A 21,327-nucleotide genomic window follows, 5' to 3' on the forward strand; every position below is an offset into this window, starting at 1 on the left:
GATGCATTAATGCTATGATCATCATTGTAGTGTTGTTTACATCAGTGTTGGTTCCAATTGTGTATTGTCCGGCCACGTGCCACTTGGCTGATGTGTGCAGTATTGGCAGCATGTGTTAGAGAGTGGACAGTATGTGTGGGATGTGTGTAGCACAGATTTTCAGGTGTACAGTTGTGAATATGGTAGAGGTGCACTGTCTGCATGTACGTACATAGTGGACACATGGCCAGGGTGACATGCTCTGTATTACACAGTAACACTCCATAGTTTTTATTGGTGGCCAGTATGCATTGTACTACACACATTTCGGAACCTGACTACACATGTGTGTATGACATGGTTTGACACTGCGCTGTGTGTGATACTGTTACTATCTGTCATTGTTTTGCATTCTGGTAGTATTCATCACTTCTACAGCCTGGCCATAACCAATCGTTAGATGATGTCTTGACAACCGACACACAGATGTAGGACACACAGCAACATTTGGATCCTTCAGGTACTATACTATGCCAGTAACCACTGGTATTCACCTGCACCCATTACTGACACCACTCCTGTTTGGCATATTTTATGAGCGATTATTGTTTCTTCCTGATAATGATCAGTGATGCCTTTCCTTTAGTGAAGTTGGATCTATCATGTGTTCGTTTCCTCCTTCTCTTGTCTAACTTATTTATGGACAACAAACACCTGCTTGTTGTCCTATTTTTGGAGGAGTGCATCTTGGTTTTATTTGTGATGTCTCATTCCATGCATCCCTGTAGATGCTCATAGGTGCACTTATAAATGATTCTGCAGATTGCATACCATTATCCTATAGCAAGAGGTCTTTGGAACGTTCCACTTTGGTCTTGGGAAGTGTGCAGTTTGCTTTTGCAAATGTCTTCACAGTGGTTCATTGACTGTGTGTGGCGGCAGGATGTGGCTATCCAATGTGATTACTTAATGATCTGATATTACCAGCGAGGGGTTTATCTCTGTTGTGGAACACTGGTACCCCATGTTGGTGATGATCATGACCAGTATGTTGTCACTTCTAGTGTGCATGCTGACCAGCTATTCCAGGGTGTTAGAGTTTCTTAACTGTAGGACACATTGGGCAAAGAACATTGCATATGAGTAATTCACCCACTCAATGTTTGGGTAGTTGTAATCTCCTCATATAATGGTGTTTGATAGGACCTTTATATTTGCCATTGTTCTCCAGAATACTAAGTGAGGTTCCTGAGACAAGGTACGTTATCTATAGCAGGCTACAATCTGATGGGCAGCTTTGCCCAATTAGTTGCACTTGCATGGTCTCCAAGGCCTCATGCTGTGCCAGTAACCTGAAGGTGTGGATATCCATAAGGTAAATGGCCACGCCCCTTCCTTTTGTATTTCACTCGTGGTCTTGGGTCCAAAGGTCAGAGTGATTGTGAGTGTTTTATGTGGATCATATCCAACAGCTTTATGTTTGACATAGCTTTGTATGTTAGGCAGTGAACACCTCTGAGTAGGCGATATGCAAGGGAGTACGGATGGAGTATTTTGCGATGATCTGTGTATGGCATGTATTTCAGGCCACTGATGCTTTTTGTGAGGTATTACTGCTGGCTTTCCAGTTGTTGTAGTTGTCTTGTGAGGTACATAGCAACAGTGGCATTGTACTCTTTTATAGTTCTAGTGAGTGGTGAGTAGAGGGGAACAATGTCCTCTTCTATTCTGCATGAGACACATTTTGTGATGAGGTGTGCCACATAAGAGGGTTTCCTGACTACTGTGGGAATGTGCTTAACACAGTTGTATCCACTGTCCGCCTGTGACCCAGGGTCTCTTGTCACACTTACAGTGTGAAGTATACTACCAACTATGTTGTAGTTCTTGGCTACAGTGTTTTAACAAAGGTGATGATAATGCACCTTTTGGCATTGAGCTACAGCCCATGGCTTGGACAACAGCCATCTGTCTCAGTGAGGCCCTTTTGTAGGATGTCCACATCTTTAGTGTTTACAATGATGGCTCCTAGTTTGCAGTCCTCTGGAAACTTCAGTAGCCACAGGCCTTCCATGTTAATGTTTACTTCGGGGGGTAGATACTACACAGCCTGGGAAGTTATCTAGTCCCATGGCTGCTGTGATACTGGCTTTGGAGAGTGTTTTTTACCTGTGCAGCCATGATGACAGCAACTTTGCAGTCTTCCATTATAGACATGTGCTCTTTCATGGGTGAGAGGGGGGTAAAGTTAACATTGATCCTATCTGCCAGGATGTTGGCAATATCAGTTGGCTCTGTACATTTAGTGTAATTGAGCTATAACTCAGAACAGATCTGAGTGTAACCATGACATGGACCTGTCTGATGGGCAGAGATCTCCTGAGTAGACAGTATGTAACAGAGTACAGATTGGGTTATATTCAGTCTTGTTGCATGGGGCAACTATATGAGGCCAGTAATCCTCTTGTTACAGTAATTCATTGGTCTTTCTAGCTGCTGAACATGCCTAGTCAGATTCATCGCAAGTGTGTTGTGGTACTCTCTGACAGGTCTGATGACTGCTGAGTAGTGGCAACCTCCCTTGACCTACATGCACAGACCTTGGCAGTTTGTGTGAACGCATAGCAGGATTTTCAGACCCCTTTGTGAATGTGTTTCTGGAAGTAGAGATGACTATACACATTTGTCCATAGATCCCTTATTATCACATCCATATTTATCCTAAGTGTGTGAGCATGCCCAGTATGACCTTTCAGTATCTTCCTGCCTGACATTTGCTTCGTTTCTTTAAGTGGGTGAGCATGCCCAGTATGACCTTTCAGTGTGATGCTGAATGAAATCCACTACATTTGTTGGAGTGTGTGAGCACGCACAGTATACACATTTATACTATATGTGTATGGTAAATCAAGTTGTATTTTTACAGCAGGGCTTACCTTTGTGTCATAGATCAACAGGGATCATGCTGTGCCTGCAGGGCTTCCATGAGACACTTTGCATAGACTTATCAACATTTCTACATACAGAGGGGACAGCTATTCTTTGTACATTTCTACCCATGGGCACACTGGATTGTTACTGTGGGTGTACATAGGATGCGGGTTTCACCTGACACTTATACACATTTGTTGTGCCTGCACTGCTATGTACAGGACACCATTACAGTCTGTACTGTTGCCTATCATACTGGCTTGAGGCATACTACTGTACTACAGATCTTAGCGTCCAATGTCACATATATTAGCTTGCAACTTCACAGCCTACACAACCCACATCACAACGCCTGGCCTGATGTTCTCTGTCTGCATAGGCATGTGGGGAAGGTTACACATTTGCCTCTTTAGGGACATGATACAGCATTGCTTTGTGTTTGCATTAGTGTACAATTGTCCTGCTGTGTCTATGCCACTGAAATGCTATCATAGCTTATTGGTTCAGTACTGTGACTATAGTGCACAGTATCCTGGGTTCAAGGCCTGTCACTGCTTTTTTATTTTCATGCTGGCCAGACCAGACTGCTTAAGGAACAGTAAAGCAGATATGAGCATGTTTAACTGACTTTGGTCAACTTGACCTGATCTTGCACAACATTGCACGAGCAATTCTGTTTACATATACTAGATATTGGTGAAAGCTGCTTAGCACTGCTTTATATTGCTTAAAACATGGCAATCATGCCTCAAGTGGTGCTGCAGGGCTGCCTATGTTGGATGCACATACTACACTGCCTATACATGTTTGGAAACAGGTAGTGTCAAGTTAGGCATCCCTTTTAATTTATGTGCGAGTCAGAGAGAGGTATCATTTCCAGTGTTCCTACTGAGCCAGTGTATGTGCTATGCATTGCCTCTTTGCCAAGGACAAGGCGTACTGGGCACGCCTCCTTCTGCCTACTGGGGCAGGCTCAGGTTGTTCCTCCTCTGAGTCATGCTGTGCCTGTGCAGGCCTTGGCAATGGTGGGGGGCTGTTTGACCCTGCCCCATGCTGTTCCTGCTGCAGCTGTTTTTGCAGGATAATATTGTGTAGCATGGCACATACCATGACAATTTGGGTACATGTAGTTGGTGAATACTGCAAGGCTCCACCAGATGTGTCCAGGCACCAGAACCATGACTTGAGCATCCCAAACACATGCTCGATTACATTTTGTGTTTGTGCGTGTGCCTTATTATGGAGTTCTTGTTCAGGTGTGTATGCATTTCTCATGGGTGTCATCAGCCACGGCTCCAGTGCATATCCAGTATCCCCCACTAGGTGACCATCAGGGATGTCCCCATTGGCAAATGTCTGGTACAGCTGCGACAGATGCCAGATATGGGAATCATGGTAGCTTCCAGGGCAGCCAGCACACACATTCAGTATTATGCCCTGGGCATCACACATGACCTGGCAGTTGATGGAGTGGAAGCCCTTGCAGTTGATGTAGGCCCTACCCCGCTCACCAGCTGGTGCTTTGATGTGTATGTGCGTGCAGTCAATTGCACCCACTACCTCAGAGTATTCTGCTATTTGCTGGAAGAGATGCATATTGCTGGCCAATACCTCATGGGAATTGGGGAATTATACATGATCACCGACATGTGCTGACATAGCATTCAGGAACTGGTGCAGTAGCCTTGATGCTGATGCCTGTGAAATCCCCATCATATCACCAGTTGGTCTCTGGAAGGTACCTGTTGCTAGTATTATTAGGCCAACACACCTTGGTTTCCACTGGGATGGGTTCCCCTCTGTTGGTTCTGTGTGTGAGGTGTGGCCTGCACAGCTCAACAATTTGCTGCAGGAGCTCTCTGTCCATTCTATAGCACTCCACTATCTCCAGCTCATGTAGCCCCTGGTAGGTTACCCTGGGTCTGTACACTCTTCTCTGTCTCCTCACTGTGGGTTGCTCAGCAGCATTTGCAATGGCACCACCCTCAGCATGTTGCACATGTCGCCTTATAACAGCAATGGCAGCCCCTAACATTTTTATGTATCAGTTTAAGCTTTTTAAGTTTTCACTTCTCTTTGTTGACTGCAATGTTGCAGTGTTTCTGAGAATAACATGGGGGAATGTTGTTTGCAGAGTTTTAAGTGCTGGGCTGGGCTGGGCTAGTGTACTGCCTGTGTAACTGGCTGATTCTGACTGATTTCACCTGGCAGCTCTGCTAGTTCTCCTTGGTTAACGTCCTAGTACTTCTTTTCCTTCCTTTTCCCTTTCTGTTTCCACAGGGAGCAGCGCTGTGCAAACAAGCGCACACGAGCGCACACGTGTGCACACAGGCTTAGGCGGGTGCACATTCATGTGTACAAGCTTAGACAGCCTTACACAGGCTTACACGGGCGCACACACGCGCACACAGGCTTAGACGGGTTTACATGCTCGCACACGCACGCACACAGTGTAAGCAGCTTTGCAAGAAACTTTAGTGATAGCCACGGCGTACACCTTCGGTTTCTGGGTTTCAGTTTAGACAACTGCAGACACACCTCTTTTAGTCCTGAGTAACTCACAGCAAACACATGCCACTCTGCTCCAATAAGCTTACAGTCTTTTTGATACATACCCCCTCATGATGTCATCCATCTTCTACTCTGTTACTCCCCTTATCCTACTCTTACACTCTAGGGACATGGTTCACATAGCAGGAAAAATTGGGATTCACTATCCTTATCCTCATTTGCATAGGATTGCCTACTAATGCTTGGTTACATCTCTCAGACTGAGCTTCCCTCCTTAGCAACCACTACTCAGTAGCTATGTTGTCTTCAGCCTGCCATTCACTTGCATGGCAGATGAATATTTTGAATTGTAGCCATATTTGTGGCTTTTAAATTTTGATTTTCTGATTTTTAGAGCACCGCATATTTGCGCGGCACTGCGCTACGCTTAAACATTGGGGATCGAGGAAAAAAAATAATTTTTTTTTTATTTTACAATGGATAAAAATGCCAATGGCCGTATATTTGGTCATTGGCATGCTTCCTCAACTGGATGCATCCTTTATTTGGAGCTGTCATGGCTCTGTTTTGCTATTTGCAGAATGGTACTCAGTTGCTAACCGAGTACATGTCTGCAAATAACACTACTCTTACTCGGACAGGTTAGTGGTTCCTGGATCGCAAATTTACCTCATTTGCATCGCTTTCAGCAGCAAATGAGGTAATTTGCGTAAACTAACCCTGTCCTTGCAAGAGTCGTTTTAGGAGCTCTCTTGCACACCCCTGCCAGCTGTTCCTGGATCGCTCGGCAGACATATTGGCTTGCTGGAGTCTTACTCTACTCTTAGACTCTGTGCAAGCCTTCGTGAATCCGGCCCTCAGTTTTTGCTAGTAGCCTTTTTACATGGGATCATGTTTCAGTGGGGTAACAGAATTTGCCCTTACCCCTCTGTTGTGCAATCTCAGAGTTAGTATATATAATTAGCAGAGGTAGCGAGAAAGCAAGGGAGTTATCCCCCCTGCAAAGAAAGAAAGAAATCATTTTAGTTTTTCATGTTTTTGATCACATTAGATTCACTCTAAAGTGATTGCTCTTTTGATGTTTTCTCTTGTAAACATTCACTATTTCATGAGAAATATATAATATATACATATATATATATATATATAGAGAGAGAGAGAGAGAGAGAGACAGATCCCTATCTAAACATTGAACATTCACAACATCAAACATTTTAACACTGAACTGGGAGCATTGAAACCTGAAACAAGAAAGACAAAACCTGCTTTTTTGCAAGGGTGGCCAAGCCTCCCACACCCATGTTTGGAGCTGTACATGGGCATTCTGGTGGCACAGTGGGTATGACTAAGGCTGTAAAATCCCAGGTACAAGATCCCTAAAAGAGGATATCACAGTAAATAATCTCCAGTAGACATAATGCCTTTGCCAAAAAGTAATTTATTTTTTGCAAATAGTCATTTTTTCCAGAAGGTAGTCTTTTTATATACCTTCATATTGTTTATTATCATAAATGCAAAAAAAAAAAAAAAAAAAAGGCTCAACACACCAGGACAGGTATAAAGTGTTTAATGTAAGACACAAAATAGAAGTGTTTTCATTTAATAGCATCTCTGGCCTTTTGATATCAGTTATTGACTTTTTTTCACTTGTGTTTAGGTTGCTTTGTCATATGCTATTATAGCAAGCGTCATGAATCCAAAGCTCTGGCCTTATTTTAAGTTTACATATTGGTAAACTGGTTTCCATGAAATCAGCACATTACACTCTGCCACTGACTATAGTCCATTGTGCTCTGCATTCAGAAATGTAACCATACAAGTCATAAATCTTTTTGGTGGAGGTAATTTGTAGGATTTGTTCTGGTTTCTTATGCCACATTTGGATGGTAGCCTGCTTGCTAGAGATTTAGTTTTCCAGATTCTTTCCATTTTAATTCCTGTCATCTTTATTTGCCTACTGTGTATCTTTAATAAAGTCACTTAGCTGTTGCCTTTGAAAAAGGATACATTTCTACAGTGGGTGCATCTGGTCAGCAACTAGGTAAAATAAGAAAAGTACTGTAAAGCTATTTTAAATAAAGCTAGCCATTTAGTATATGCAGGGAATAAATGTCTGTCTGCAGCATCATAGACATGAATCTGACAGTGGGCCCACATTTCTGCAGAGCTGTTCTAGAGAAGGAAAGATAAAGCATAAGAAAACCTATTCTTTTTTATAAGATTAAGGGAAGTGAGACTTGCACTGTGTTGCTACCCTTTAGCATATGCTATCCAAACTGTGGTTGCAGCAGACATACAAAGGAGAAATACATGTGTGCACTCCTTAGAGGTTAGTGCATGGTACAATCAATTAGCGTGTTAGAGATTCTTTTTATGTTGCATCACCAGCAAAGGGCAGTAGTGAGAAGATACCGGTACAGTTTTGTTTCTGATAGCCTTTGGGTATGTTGTTATGTTGTTATGTCTTTCGACTTATAGGGGTCGCCACAGCGGAACTTCGGACCGCTAATGTTTGGTAGTGGATTTTTACGTGCCAGGTTACCAGCCCTGATGCACAACCTTCAACGAAGGCAAGCCCCTTCACGCATGCCTCCACACAGAAGACGCTCTAGCTGAAAATCGAATGGAACAATGTCTTGCTGTGATAGCCTTTGGGTATATTGAGAGATTTTAATCTGTCTCTTAACAGGAAGGAAGGAAGGACCATTGCAAATACTAGTGGGTGTACATCATAAATGGTAGCAGAATTACTAAATAGGTATTGGCCAAAGGCCAGGTGAAAGACAAGCTCAGGCTTAAACACTGAGACATATCTGGGTGAAGATTTCATCCCTCCATTCTGAGGGCAGACCATGAAACAGGATGCAGAGGTTCAGCGTTGTGTTACATTAACTGATGGAAGCTTGAAGTGAGAGACCAGAGAAGGCAATGTAGTACTTCATGTGTAACCAGTATATGTGTAAACATGTATTTAGTATATTTAATATACTGTGTGTGTGTGTGTGTGTGTGTGTGTGTGTGTGTGTGTGTGTGTGTGTGTGTGTGTGTGTGTGTGTGTGTGTGTGTGTGTGTGTGGGTGGGTCTACTTCACCTCACTTCACTGAAATCCCATTTCACTGACTTTTATTTCACAGAGACCAAATCACCTAATTTTCAAAATACTGAAAATTCATTTGACTGAGTCTCATTTCACTGAATTGTAAGCTATAGACTTGATGTGGGTTTCCATTCACCTTTGACTTGTTTGTGATAAAAAGAATTTATGTAACTTACAGTGCTGTCAAAATAGCGATAGTTATGTAGAAAGTGGTGTACTGTTTTTAAATGTCGGTATGTCTTTTTACATTTGTATGTAGTATCTAAAGTAATATGGCAGATGTATTGTGCATTCCCAGCAGTAGTGGCAGCGTGTAGAGTACTGTAAGGCAAGAAAAAGGTATATGCCATTTTCCTCACTGTAGTGCGATCCTGGAATTAGTATAGATAGTTAGGGTGTGGGGGACACAGCCCCCCCCCTTAGTTTAGTTTTATATTGTCTGTTTATTGTTAAGAGGGTAAGTAAGTAGTTTTTAAGTTCTGGAGAGAGGTAGTCACTGGTGTTTTGAATGTGTTTGTATGCAGTTTCCCATTTAGTCTTTTGAAATTTACCATTGTAAGGTTTCAATGAAATGATATTCAGTGACATGAGGTGTCAGCATTTTGAAATTTAGGTGATTTGGTTCAGGTGAAATGAAAGTCAGTGAAATGGGATTTCAGTGATATGAAGTAGATAATATATATATATATATATATATATATATATATATATAGATATATATATGCATTTTAAAATATTTAGGGCTAAGAAAGGTAAGATGCCCAGTGAGAACAAGTTGGAATACCAAGCCAGATGTATGGTTTTCAAACAGCAGCTGAACTAAGGTATAGTGACTTTCACAATTTTGCACCATGATTTGTGGCTATGTGCCTGCATCATAGTTACCTCTTGACAGCAAAGTTTTAAAATAAGTAAAAATAAATATGATTGTTAACTATTAAATGTGTTTTTTTCTTACTTATTAAACTGTTATAGCATCATACTTGGTTGCAGTTCTATTTTCTTGAAATGAACCCCAGGTTATAAACAAATCAAACTGCATGCTGGAAAGGAAGCTTCAGCAAAGAGCAGCAGACTACAGGTTTAAAATCAAAGACAGCCATGGACTAGTTGTAGTCTTTAATTAAAATCTGAAGCTATCCAACCTGTGCATTGTCTAATGAATCAGTGTGTTGTCAATAAGATGTGTCTTATTGAAATAAAAAGAGAAACAGTTAAAAAAATGAGGCAAAACTAGTTTGTACTCTGTACTGAAGGCAAAAAGAGCACTGAGCTAACAAATACAGCTGCATCACCATCAGGACAGTGGTGAGAATGTACGTGCACATATCCCTTGTGATTGTTTGGCTTGGGAGGATGGATGCATTTTCATTTGTCTCTGACAGGAAAAAAATTGCAAATACTAGTGGGTGTAGGTGGATAGCTGCTAGAGGAAGTTCTAAATAATCTAAATGGCATTGGCTTAAGGCCAGATGCGAATCAAGAACAAGTTAGCCATTATTCAGATGCAAATAATGAAAAGCAGCTGCAGGAGGAGAAATCATCCATTTTTCTTTATCTTGAGAGTGTCGTAACAAATTGTATATTCCGATGAGAGAAGCAACTGAGGTTATGATATTATCATGCTTTTTAACAGGGTGGTTCTGTAGAAATTATGGAGGGTTGTAGAAATATAGGGGGAAATATAGCTGCAAAACTTTCTATCCATTTCATCTTGAGAGACACAGACATCTGATGTTATTAACATAATGGCCCATCATATTGCTAGATATCTGTGAGACTCCAGCTGGTACTGAATGGTGTTCAGACATAGAATTCAGTTCCTCCTTCACTGGTATATAAAAAGGGTATAGTAGGACAGGTTAGCTGGAATAAGTGGGAGCTTGTTGTTGATGCTTTTTTATACTTTATTTGTTTATTATGACTTGTAGCTTTATGCACTTGTTGCTTACTTTTGTTATGAAATAGTATGCCTGGTTGCAGCTAAGTGAAGGGTTTGGTTTTGTGCCACTATTGTCATCCTGTGCAGTAAGTGAAAGATGTGTGATTCTGCTGCAAAAGTTATGCACATGCTTGGCAGGCTTAGTAAGAAATGTGCTTCTTGACTGCCTCAAGTTTGCAGAACATCCCTGGTTTTGCTTCATAGCTTTGCACTTATTTTTTATGGTAAATTACTGAGCATTACAGTCATTTAATGCTAGACATTAGAGTTTTATACTTATTGGACAGAACTTTGACATTGATTATACTAAACTTATTGTATTAACATTTTAAGTGAAGTAAAGAAATAATTAAAATGTGTCCCTGTTTACGGCTTTGTCCCCACTTCTTGAGCAATACTGTTGAGAGTTGCAGCAATAAAAGATCATGGGAGTGCACTGCAGGTAATGGGGAGTGCACTGCAGATAATGGGGAGTGCACTGCAGATAATGGGGAGTGCACTGCTGCCATTTAAACATACGTTTGTGAAATAGAGGGGTTTTTTGTTAAGAGGGAGAAGAGAGAAGGAGAGAGAAAACAGTTAAAATGACAGTACAGTATTACTGTTCATCTCCATAAAATGTTTAATTAACTGGTAAATCATTTAGAATTAGTCAATAATGACAGTCATTAGACTTTCATTATAGTTCTTATTGTTCAGAAAATGTAGGTCAATACAAAAACATGTTCTGTTAACTTTTTTGAATACAGTGGAGTACTTTTGTTTCTTCTCTGTCTCTGAGTTTGCAGAATGCCTCTCATTTTGCCTCACATTTATGGCCTGTCTCTCATTAACTTCTTCTTCTTCTCTTTGCTAGATCACTTAGGATACCACCCCTTTGGCATGTACCTGACAAGGCATATTCAGCAGCTGCAATTCCCACAAAGGTTCCTTACCTGGAGAATCCAGGGTATAAACACATTGTACTACATGGATTGCCTTAAAGCCTACAAGCTACTAAAATGTGATCTACGCCTGGCATAGAAGGCATCCTCACATCCAGCTCTGATGGCCCTTTCCACATCCACAAAAGGAACAGCATCAGAACCACTAAATCCAACGATTTAACTTTTGCTTGTGACATAAATAAGACATTTGGCAAGCTAGATATGTTTTTCAGTGGATCCCCATGTTCTCATTTTTGAGATAAGGGATTGGGTGGGCATAGGTGGTGCAATGGATTATACTGGATTTGTTCTTGCTGAAGTAGACTTCTAGGTCATTCTTTATTCATTCATTCATTCATTCATCTGATGGCAAGCAAATGTCTGAGGTGTACTTGGTTTTACAAGGGAGTGTAACTGATGGTCACATGTGTGTGCGTGTGAATACTTGGATCCTGCCTCCCAAACATCTTAAAGTAGTTATGGATCTAAAGGAAGAAATCAGTGTGTAGTAAATAGAAGCATCATCATATGAGACTTTTTCTTTGGGTATTATCGTTGGTTTTCTTGATTTTTTTCTTGACTGATGACAATGTGTTTATTTGGCTGTGAATAGACTAGATAGCATGGTGTCTACATATTTAATGTTTTAACCACGGATATATTTTTAATTTATCTTGTTTGTTGCAGGCACACTGGTGTAAAATGCACTGTGTTGGACTATAGCAGTTTGTCAGGCACTTAGAAGATAAGTAAGGCTATAGGCTATGAATGAGCTGCTTTCTGTTGCACAGGGTTTGATTCTTTCAGCCTTCATTTGTCTGCTGGTATCTTAGGCCAACACCTACACTAAGTGTACATGAAGTGTACACGATATGTATTCAAAAACATCCCTACCACATTTGTTGTCCTTGATAGTCACTCAGAAAGATTACGCTAAGGGTACATGTAGTCTACACTTTGTGGTGACCTTTATGAATCCCTGTCAGTATTTAAAGCTGCTAGAAAAGCAGTAGGAAAACTAAAGTTGGGAGGAAGAAGGTGTGAGTTAAATCTTTGTTGTCTGTTCACTCACAACGGTGTACACTTAGTGTAGGACTTATTGAATCCCGGGGCTAGTCATTTCAGACCACGCTCTTGGACTGTCCCAAGCTGTTAGCAAATACATTATACATGTTTTTTTTTTATTTCTGCACCCTTCAAATAGCCTCAGCCTTCACACAGACATTAAATTGTGCTTTATTATATGCTATTTGAGTATGAATCCCAACATGTCTGTTGTAGTTTAATGGCTTGCCAAATGCATTTTCAATAAATTTGATCTTCAAGGGAAGATAAATTTACTGTTGCTCAGGCTAAGTCTGTTTTTATTGAGAGTTATTTTTCATATTGGCAAATGTCTTAGTGCCTTTGCTGTATAATTTGAAATAAAATTTTTAAATTAAATTCAGTTCTCTGTAATCACTGTAAAGGTAAAAAATATAAGACTATGCACACTGACAGGTTTGAACAGTGTTTTATGCTAATTGTGGACTGACAGCCAAGTAATGAGATATTGGTATGGCTTGGGGGCCAGAGTCCAGTACCCTGCCAAGGGCCTCATTTGGCCATGATCCAGCTCTGCTCAGACAATAAGTACTTGCATTTAAATAAAAAAAAACAAACAAACAAAAAACCTCAGTATTATTTTTTCGAGAATAATTAAGCTCTTTCAGATTTACCATGGACCTATTTGACGAATGGCATAACACCGACACATAGGAGCCTGTACTGGACACATCTATTGTCTTCAACAATACAACAGCAACTGATGAAGAAGAAAAAACCATGGTACTCCCAAAGTGCAAGTTAGCCTTATGGCTACAGACTCTTAAAGTGGTACAAAGTGGTACTCTCAAGTTATACATTACATCTCTCCCTTTAAATTATAAGAGCTATACACAAATTCAGTTACTATTAACTACACTATACTGTATTGTAAAACATTATAGTAGGATTGTCAGATGGAAAACAATTCACAGTTTTAGTCATGTAATAGAGTATATGATAATGCATAAAGTATGCTCATTTTATATATATGTGTGCATGTGTGTGTGTGTGTGTGTGTGTGTGTGTGTGTGTGTGTGTGTGTGCATGTGTGGGAGGAAGTACACACACACACACACACACATTATATATGAATATGTGTGTGTGTGTGTGTGTGTGTGTGTGTGTGTGTGTGTGTGCACCTGTATTATAAGTAATATGTCACTATCTATATATGTGTGAGTATATATATAATTTTATGTATACAGTTGCAGTGTGTAAGAGATAACGCTCTTATGACTGTTTTTTCAGAATGCTGTCTGCTTTCCAGTGAGATCGCATTACAAAGGGGTCTGGGAATTTGCTCTCAAACTGCTGTTGTACGATCTTGGAGATGGTATATAAAGTATAGTTATCAGGGTCTGTAAGGGAGTGGAGGGGGTGGAACTTTCCCTCGGAAAAAAAATGTTTTTTTTTCTCCCCCCCCCCCCCTCTTTGATCTTTTTAGACTTCATCTCAAAAGTTTGCTCTTTTTGCATGCTCTCTTTTGAGTGTTAGCTCAATAATGAATTATATATATATATATATATATATATATATATATATATAGAGTTCCACTTCACATGACTGAAAGTTCAAAATACTGAAATTCATTTGACTGAATTTCAGAATACTGAAAGATGACAATGCTGAATTGCAAAATACGATTTTAAGCCATTTTAAGGTGTTTCCCTTCACCCGTGAATTGCGTAACATAACAAAAAATACATAGATCTGTGAATACCAAACATTTCAAAACAAATAACATTCACAAAACCTAGGTTCACAATACTAAATAAACTAAACAAATATCACCAACAATTTGTCTTACCAAATGAAAACTATAAAAGAAAAACATATATTTACAACACCAACAACTAATTATTTCCAAAATTAAAAACTACTTACTTACCTTGTTAACAGACACTGGATGATATAAAACCAAACTAGGTAGGAGATGACACCTACCACGACCCTCAAACTATATTTACTAATTTTAGGACTGCACTACAGTGAGGAAAGGGCATATACCCTTTACTTACCTTATAGTGCTGTACACGCTGCCATTTTGCATTTTGCAATTCAGCATTGTCAGCTTTCAGTATTCTGAAATTCAGTCAAATGAGTTTTCAGTATTTTGAACATTTTGGATTGTGGACTCAATCAAATGAATTTAGTATTTTGAGCTTTCAGTCATGTGAAATGGATCCATATATATATATATATATATATATATATATATATATATATATATATATATATATATCACAGAGAAAACTGGTACTTGTAAGCAACAAAGCTGCTGGCTAAAAATCCTAAAGAATCAAGAAAATAGACCCATGCACTGTTGACAAGCTCTGCTGAGACTTCAAAGTAATCAAGCAATTATAACTTCTTTAGAATTCAAAACTTCTTTATTAAAAAACAAATAGATGAGCACTTTCACCCTTAAAAGAGCTTTGGCAGAACTAAATACAGATCTGAAGTTGTCAGTTTTCATGTTAAAGCTCGAGAGTATTTATGCTCATGAGCTGTAGCAAGCGGCCAAGTCGGTTCTGAGGGATTGCAACCGAACCCAACCATTAAGCATACATGAAAATCGGCAACTTGGAATGTTATGGTGAGTACATACCTTCTTTTTTACAGAGATCACTTCACTCACTCTGGGGTCATAAATGTATATCATAGGCTGTTCATCTAAGCTACAGTGGAATAAGTCTAATCTTTCATAAGATATTGCTTATGTGCTGTATCCTAGCTTATATGGCTAGTGCCTAATTGATACAAACACTTTATATAAATCTTGCCCCTGACTATGTATAACTATCAGTACATCATTGCAACTGTGATAAGTAGATGTTATTTGCCATGTTTGGATGGGGGAACAAGTACTGAAAAATATGTGACAACCGGTTAAATTAAAAACCTCTATTATTATACTGTAGTAATCATAACTGCAGCTAGTCAGGAGAATCTGGCTGAACCTGTGACTGGGAGCACCTGCCTTCTATACTTTATGTCAAGTAGCATACCACCCTTTCCATGACAGGACGAATTCAGCTTTCTAGTGATATATCACTTATAAGTGTGTTCAGAGAGACTAGAAAGGGCTCTGTGTGTGCTGGGTCTAAGATAAACTGCAGCATTCTGTAACAGTGAACCAAACAGGGTTAAATGAGGAAAGAGATAACTGACTCCTGTTTCAGTTTGCTCCATCTAAATGCAGTCAAAACAGGTACGTTATAAGAGGTAGTTAGTAACAAGTGTCATAAATCTCAGTTGCTACAGTAGTAATCCTATAAAACAGCAACGTGTAGTTCCCACCATGGGAATCAGTGAGTCTCCAGTAATTGTTTCTTGTATCAGTGCCAAAAGACTTTGCAGAGATGTCTAGGGAGAGTGGAAAAATAAGCAGGTATACAAACTGTCTAATTCTTGGTAGACTGAATTTACTTGGTCATTAAGCATAAGCAAGATATTAATCCAGCTATAATTGAAACATTTAGAAAATAATTCATATATTTTTAATACTGTACAAAGAAACATTAGGTATAATATAAAGATAGGTCCACTGCTAATAGTCTTACATACTAAAACAGAGCAGATGTCAGCCTGTGATGGGAGCAATATCACAAATGTGTGAATCTTTGTTGAAAAGAGACAAACTAAATGTATGAAGTTAGGGATAATTAATAGGAAGTGGGGAATCTTATCAGGGCAAGAAAGCAGCATTGCCTCAGGCCAGATAAACTGAGCCTAGGGAGGTTTATTAGATAAACGTAGAGATACGTTTATGGCTGTTTGACTATGCTAACATAAAGTAAAAGGTACATTTTGGCCTTGAGAAACATCATCCGTTTACTGCTGGTATGAATACTGATGCAAGTAAGGAAAAAGAACAAAATAAACTCAGAAATCTAAAGTGTTTTCCCCTAGCTACCAAAAGGTAAGTGAGGCTTCATCAGATCAGTGAGAACAGTACAACGGCATTAAGTGCATTGATATGGTTAACTCCACTAAATAATACATATATGTACATGATGGACTTAATTACAAGACCAGAAAAAATCAACAGATTTAGCAACATTAAACAATGAGTATATGTAAGGCAGTATTTAAATCTTGTATAACATAATGCAGGAAAGTTTTAACACTTCTGCTTACTAGTAACACTATTCCTGACAAATACATTGGAATTTGACATGAGAAAAATCTGGTTTAGAAGGCAGTGTTACATATTTTAAAGGTGCTTCTAAGCCCATTATTTTAACTTACCTAATTTTTTCCTATATGGTCCTGTAGTAGTCAACCAGTGTGAATATAATACTAATTAAAAATACAATGAAGGAATATTAAAAATGCAGTGTCTAACTGTTAGTAAAGACTATTATGATCTATTTTTTTTTTTAAGTTCAAGTACAGATTTGATGAAGCAGTTTGTGTTCAGTCCTGGGTACCAGTAAGCTTTTAGGAAAATTTGCACTCTAGTTCCTTTTGCTCAAGTATAGCGCTTGTGTTGCCTTTAAGTGGGCTAGTTGTTACTTTCTTCCCTGTGTGGAACACAAATTTCTCAAAGTTTCTGCAGTGTTGAGCATGTCTGGTTAGTGGATTATTGACATATTTTAGTTGGACATCTAATACTTGTTTAGTAACCCTTACCTTTAAGGCATTGATAGTCTTGCCTATGTAGAATGTTCTACATACTGTGCAGCTGGCCCTGTAAACTGCATACTTGCTTTTGCCGTCATCTCGAACTGTGCTATAATATCTCTTTTTTCAGTTTAGACAGTAAAAGCCATTTCTCTCACTCATAAAGTCACAGCATCTGCATCCTGAAGGCATGCTGGGAAAGGTACCAGCATTTGACTCCTGAGCTGGCAAAGCATGTCATTCTACCCAGCTCCTAATATTTCACCCTTTACAACAGATGAAAGTAGTCTCAGGGTCAAGTATCTTATTAATGGAGTGGTTTCCATGGATGATGCTCCAGTTTTCACACATGGTACATTTTATATCCAGAGAGTCCTTTGAAAATGTGAGAATCATAGTTCTTTTACGTTTCTCTTTGTATAATTCGGTGATCTCACTATATTAATTTGTCCTCTTCATGGTGGTTGAATAGAGTTGGGTCATTGTTTAATGCATCGCTGATGGTTGTTAATGTTAGGATCATTAATAATAAAGATTTTTTTTATTGGAAAATTTGCTAAGTTCCCACAAGATTAATGTTGTTATTGTTTGTGTAACATGGTTAAAGAACAATGACTGGAAACGAGTTCTGTCAGGGTATAAATGTTTTTACTGTAACAGACATTCTAACCAAAATTCAGGCGGAGGTGTTATGACAGGGATTAAAGATAGTTATGACACCAGTGATTAGTACATATTCAATAATAACAAAAGTACTATAGACTGTGTAACTGTGACAATAAAGACAACCCTGGAACATAGAACAATTGTTGGAGTATATAGACCGCCAAAGTCAAGTGTAGATGACCTAGAGGAATTCATACATTTCTTACATGAAACGCAGGATGGAAGAATAATATTAGATGGGGACTTAAATTTACCAGAAACAGACTGGAATAATATTGATTCAACAATGTTAGTAAAGAAATTATTCACAACATATATTCAGGAACAACAATTGCTTCAGATTGTAAAAAAAACTACCAGGGGACAGAACATACTAGACATTGTTTGTGTTCCTAAAGAAATTACTGTTACTTCAAGTCCATTTTTACCACCGTTGATGTGCAGTGATCATGGGGTTATAAAGGTTAAATTGTTGCTAGATAATTCTGCCAAACAGAAATCTAAGCCAATGTACAGAAGGTTAATTACAGATTATATGGAAGCAAAACAGTCATGTAAACCTAACTGGAATTAGGTGTTCAGTGGAAAAACTGCAGACAGAATGTGAAAAGTTTTGAAACAAATTGTTTGAGTGCAAAAAATCAAAACAATTTTTAACATCAGGATCTATGCATACAAAGTCAATATCTTGTTATTGTATCAATGCCAACAACCTGTAATGTTGTTTACTATTGCTGTAACTTTGTATCTCTATCATGTACATTTTGTGGAGCTTTTCTCCCCAGGCATCCGTTGAAAAAGGACCTGCGTCCAGTCGGAATTTCCTGGTAAACAAATGTAAATAAATATTTCCATAATAACAACATATCTGACTAAGGTGAGAGACAAAAAAATATAAGAAATGGAAGAGAGGTCAAACTACAACTCTGAAAACTGAAATAAACAAGCTGAACAGATTAAGCATAGTATGAGACAAGATCAATAAAAATTTAAAGAAAATTTATATAGGTGGCAGTCTACTTAACGCTGAATGTGTGATAAGAAACCTGGGGACCCAGGTGGAAAGTAGCCTCTCCTTTGATAATCACATCACCACAGTAGTCAGGAAATCCTTCTATGTGGCACACCTCATCACAAAAGGGTTCTCATCTAGGAAAAAAGAGGTCATTGTTCCCCTCTACTCAACACTCATTAGACCCATTATAGAGTACAATGCCACTTTTGGAATGTACCTCACAAGACATCTGTAGCAGCTGTAAAGGCCACAGAAGTACCTCACAAAGAGGATTACTGGTATCAAACAGATGCCCTACACTGTCCGTCTCAAAAAACTCCAGCTTTACTCTGTAGCATATCACCTACTCCGAGGTGATCTCTGCCTAGCATATAAAGCTATGTCAAACCCAGAGCTGTTGGTCATGCTACACCTAAGGAAATCCCAATCCCTCAGAGCTACATAGTCTAGGGACCTAAACCTTGTCACCACAATAAACAGGACATGCTGGAGGGATAGATTCCTATCCCAGAGACTTCCCATACTCTGGAACAAGCTACCCATCTATATCAAGCAAAGTTCCTCATTAGCACTCTTCAAGAAAAATCTTGATAAGTGGATGGGAAATAGGAAATACACCCTGGGGATCACTTCCGTGGCTCTGCTCAACAGAGGCACAGGAAAATAACTTTCTTGGGTGGCGTAAGCCAAGGAACCTTGTTGGCTAGGCTTACTTAGGCCCTTGGCACCTACCTATGAACTTATAAAGATATTGAGTATAATGAGCAACCTTTTTATGGATGCATAAGCTGTGGAAGGAGTAAAGACATACAAATTGATAAACTGTGTGCAGATTCTAAAATTTATTTTCAGTCACAACAGATTATATTCATATCTCCAGGCTAGTTGCCCAACACAATGCATCTGAAATTCTCCAGGTGCAACTAACACTAGGTAAGACTGCAATCCAAATTGTAGCTTGCTACAGATCCCCCACTATGCCCCAAGATTCTCACTACACCTTTCTAAACATACTGGAAAATATTAAGATACAACCAAACACCCTAATACTGGGTGATTTCAACTACCCTGCCATTAACTGGGAAAACTACTCGGGTACCAACTCCTTTTCCCAACGGTTCTTGGAATTCATAAATTCCAACGCCCTGGATCAACTAATCCATTGTTCTACCAGGGGAGCCAATATCCTAGACCTGGTCATTACCAACATGGGAGATAGATGTTCCACACTAGTGGTCACCCCCTCATCAATCAGATCTGACCATAAGCAAATCACCTTTGACATCCACATCCCACCCCCACCCCCCAGTAAGGAAACCTCCTTAAAAAACTTCTCCAAAGCCAACTTCATGCTACTGAAGTCAGAAGTGACAAACTTCACAACACCCATGCAGATGGGATCTGGAAGTTCGACTGCAGAATCCTACACTAAGGCACTGTATGAGCACATCCACTCGTGCATGAATCGTGCCATCCCAAATAGAACCAAGATGCTCTTCTCCAAAAAAAGGAAGCCAATCTGGTGGTCCCCTGCTATAAACAAACTATACAACAGAAGGAAGAAACTGTTGCAGAAAAGAGGAAAATTCCAGGATGCAAAAACTCCCTCACCAGCCTCAGTAAGAAGCTGAGATCCCTCATAAAATCCTCAAAAGCTAGTTATGAAATTAAAATTGCCAAAGATTCCAAAGACAACCACAAGACATTCTATAGTTATGTCAAGAATCTAAATGGTAATGCTCAGATCTGATCTGAGCTACAACAGAATGGCATTAAATATACTGATCCCAAGGATATTGCCAATACCCAGGCAGATCAATTTAGTGCCAGCTTCACCCCCCCCTCTCACCCCCTAAAGGGCCCATCTCAATACCAAAAGATTGCCAAATTCCGATAATCATGGCCACACAGGTAGAAACCGCACTCTCCAAAGCTAAGAAGACAGCATCCATGGGACCAGATGACATCCGAGGCTGTGTACTACATGAACTACAAAATGAACTGGCACCTCACCTAAGTGTCATGTTTAATCATAGCCTCACCTCAGGCTTCGTTCCCACTGAGTGGCGCACATCTATAGTTATCCCGCTCCACAAGGGAGGATCCACCTTGGATCCAGGGAACTACCTTCCCATCAGTCTGACAAGCCTGATCTGCAAGGGCATGGAACGCATTATCATGGAACTTATAAACAAAGACACTGGCAACCTTCAAACACTGGACCCCACCCAGTTTGGGTTTGTGAAGGGCTGATCTTGTCTCCTGAATCTGATTGACTTCTTCGAATCAGTCTCCAGAGCTGTAGACGAGGGTAAGGTGGTCCACACAGCCTATCTGGACCTCGCCAAGGCCTTCGACACCATCCCCCACTCTGGGATCATAGATAAACTTAGTAAGCTGGGCATAAATCCCTACGTCACTCGATGGGTTGCCAACTGGCTTACTGACAGAACCCAGACTGTAAAAGTAGCCGACTCCAAATCCAGCTCCAAACAAGTGACAAGTGGAGTACCTCAGGGTTCAGTCCTGGGACCACTTTTGTTTGGCA

The sequence above is a fragment of the Protopterus annectens genome, chromosome 1.part2, assembly GCF_019279795.1.
Source record: "Protopterus annectens isolate FY-2018-M chromosome 1.part2, PAN1.0, whole genome shotgun sequence".
Taxonomy (NCBI): Eukaryota; Metazoa; Chordata; order Ceratodontiformes; family Protopteridae; genus Protopterus; species Protopterus annectens.